The 3,426-nt window shown below is 47.7% G+C and overlaps 1 long non-coding RNA gene across 1 annotated transcript; it reads left to right on the top strand.

Annotated features, from left to right (window-relative positions):
* The first annotated feature begins 1,191 nt into the window (after window positions 1-1,191).
* LOC137211113 (uncharacterized) lies at window positions 1,192-2,837 on the top strand. The gene is made up of 3 exons (XR_010936913.1): window positions 1,192-1,360; window positions 2,066-2,147; window positions 2,287-2,837. It is a non-coding gene; the product is annotated as an uncharacterized lncRNA (long non-coding RNA).
* The last annotated feature ends 589 nt before the right edge of the window (window positions 2,838-3,426 follow it).

The following is a 3,426-nucleotide window of genomic DNA, read 5'->3' as shown; positions in this document are numbered from 1 at the left end:
ACTAGCTTACGCTTCAAAAGGTCCAAAGACCAAAATGGGTCTCACTGGGCTAAAATCAAGGTTTGGGTAGGGCTGTGTTCCTTCTGGAGGCCCTAGGGAAGAATCCATGTCCTTGACTTTGGCAGCTTCTAGAGGCCACTGACATTCCTTTGCTCATGGCCCCTTCCTCTTTATTCAAAACCAGCAGCATCAGGCTGCGTCTTCCTCTGCTACAACTTCTCTGATTCTCTACTCTTCTGCGTGCCTCTTCCACTTTTAAGAACCCTTGTGATTACACTGGGCCCACTCTAATAAGCCAGGACAATCTCTCCATCTCGAGGTCCTTGATTTAATCTCATCAGCAAAGTCCCTTTTGCCACGTATATGGCGTACTGTACTATACAGTACTACACTATAATGTCGCCAAAATATAAAGCGATATATCCACAGGTTCTGGGGATTACGATCTGAACACCTTTGGGGGGCCATTACTTTGCCTAGCACAGTCCCAGTCCCAGTAGTGTTCATTTTTCATATCTGATTGAAACTGATTAACCTTGATTTTGGCCTGTTGTTCCTCATTAGCCTCCCTGGCTACGCTTGAAGGTGTTTCCCCGGGCGTAATTTTTGCCAATTGTTCTCAGACCTGCCCTGGTTTCCTTTTAATCATCAGCTCGCACATTCATCTCCTTTGCAGTCTCTAAGACACCCCATCCGAAGAAATAACTTACTATTTAAGACACACTGGTCTGCCATTTGATTTGGAACTAAACAGCAAACGCTCATTTGAATATCCCTGGACTCCTAGGCAATGGCCCGTGCCTCACTTTTCTCCAAAATAGGTTCTCTGGACCCAGCCCAGAAGGGCATGTGCGGTTGGTTCCTGCTCAGAGGAGGATGTGTCTCTAATCCCTGCTGAATCAGGGTGGCTCAGATTAGCCATCTTCCCTCTTCCATTCATTTCCACTTTTGAGACTGACTTTACACAGCTCCAATTTTTAACCCCTTTACGCGTGTGGTGGGCAGAACAATGACCCCACCCTCCAAGGAAGTGCACATCTTGATCCCCAGACCCTGTAAATATGTCACCTTACACGGCAAAGGGACTTTGCAGATGTCATTGAGGTCAAGGACCTTGAGCTGGGGAGAGTACTGTGGATTATCTGGGTGGCCCAACAGGATCTTCCCTTTCTTCAGAGGGAAGAACGTTTCCTGGCTGCAGAGAACCAGAGAGAGACGGCAGCGGAAGGGACCAATCAAAGCTGGAAAGAGCGAGGAAACAGATCCTCCCCAGAGCCTCCAGAAGGAATGCAGCCCTGCGCACACCCTGACTTTAGCTGGCTGAGACCCTTGTCAGGGTTCTGGCCCACACGACCCTAAGGTAATAAATTCATATTGTTTTAAGCCAGTAACTCGTGATAATTTGTTACAGCAGCAATAGGAAGTTAATACAATGTGCATTCTTTTCAGTCCACGCTGATGATTTAAGCCCTCAAAATGACTGTGATTCAGAATCATTAGTAGACTGGCGGCACCCTCTTCCAGATCATTAGCCAGAATTCAAATAAGCCCAGGCCTAATGGGGTCCCCCGCAGGAGTCCATGAGAGAACGCCAGGGGTTGAAGGAGACCTGCGATTAATTATCATCTGCGTTTCCCAGACCTGATTTTACATCTGAACCAATCTGGACTTTTCCTGCCAGACACGACGCTGCACGGGTTTATGTTTGTAAAAGAGATAACCTTCCCTGTCCTTTCCTCCACTGATGTTATAGTCACTGCTCTCCACTCACTCCAGGTCAGCACCTCTCCTCCAGCGCACACAACAGGGACACATACAGACACAGACAGACACACAGACACACACCTCCCTCTTCGGAAAAAAGCAGCCCAGTTTTTAAAATGATTTGCTCCCCCAGGGCTCTGATGTCTATTGCCCCAAGACTCTGGGGCTCTGACTTTGGAGCTTTTTGACTTTCTTTCCCATTCTAAATGTTTCCATATGTTATAAAGGAACAGTAGGTTGGACCAGCCAGTTTTCAAGCTTTCCATGAAGAGAAGACATTGGATTTTTTTTTCTTCTGCAGAACACCAGGAATTGCGTGGATTTTTGCCATAATTCTTTGAAGATGTCAGCATGAACCAGCTGAGGGGCAGTGATTCCAAGAGGTACACTATTCGAATCACCATTTCCCCTGACTAGGACCCCTCCAGGCTTCAGATTTTGAGTTCTTGTGGTGCTTGTTTGGTCTTCTGAGTCTTATTTCTATATTTGTTTATACATGTTATGTGTTAAACACTATTTCAGGTCCTGGGAATCCAGTGGACATTGTGGGCTGGAGCTACAGAGTTGAGAGTCAAAACCAGTGGAATTCCAGTAATTACCCGGGAGACCTTTGCAGATGGAGAAGGGAAGGCAGATCCAGCACGTAACCTCCGAGCACTCCAAACTTTCGAGGTCCAGCAGAGGAGAAGGACTTACGGAGGAAGAAGTGTTATGGTAGGAAGAGAACAAGCAGAGTGTGTGGTATCACAGAAGCCAAAAGAAGAAGGTGTTTCAAGGAGAAAGAGAACGGTTAGTGGTGCCAAAGGCGGCTCAGAGGTCAAGGAAGAACAGACAGGTGATCGTTGGTCTTGACAATGTGAAAGTGATCTTGACACAAGCAACTAGAAAGGAGAGAAGCCCAGCTGTAATGGACTGAAGGAGAGAATGTGGAAAAAGGAGTGGAAACTGTGACTTAGAAAACACTTTTAATTACAGGTATGCCTTGGAGATATTGTGGGTTCAGCTCCAGACCACCCTAATAAAGTGAATATTGTCACAGAGCAAGTCATATGAATTTTTTGGTTTCCCAGTGCATATAAAAGCTATGTTTATACTATACTATAGTCTGTTAAATGTGCAATAGCATTATGTCAAAAAACGATGTACATACCTTAATTGAAAAATACTTTCTTGCTAAAAAAGTGCTAACCGTCATCTGAGCCTCCAGCAGGTCAGAATCGTTTTGCTGGTGGAGGGTCTTGCCTCCATGTTGATGACTGCTGACGATCAGGGTGGTGGGTGCTGAAGGTGGGGTGGCCGTGACAGTTTCTTAAAATAAGACCACAGGGCTTCCCTGGTGGCGCAGCGGTTGAGAGTCCGCCTGCCGAGGCAGGGGACACGGGTTTGTGCCCCGGTCCAGGAAGATCCCACATGCCGCGGAGCGGCTGGGCCCGTGAGCCATGGCCGCTGAGCCTGCGCGTCCGGAGCCTGTGCTCCGCAGCGGGAGAGGCCACAGCAGGGAGAGGCCCGCGTCACACACACACACACACACACACACACACACACACACACACACACACACACACACACACACACACACACACACACACACACACACACACACACACACACACACACACACACACACACACACACACACACACGGTAGTAGAAAGACTGCTG

The sequence above is a fragment of the Pseudorca crassidens genome, chromosome 18, assembly GCF_039906515.1.
Source record: "Pseudorca crassidens isolate mPseCra1 chromosome 18, mPseCra1.hap1, whole genome shotgun sequence".
NCBI lineage: Eukaryota > Metazoa > Chordata > Mammalia > Artiodactyla > Delphinidae > Pseudorca > Pseudorca crassidens.
The sequence above is the reverse complement of the archived record's forward strand: the minus strand, read 5'-3'. Positions and strand labels throughout refer to the sequence as shown.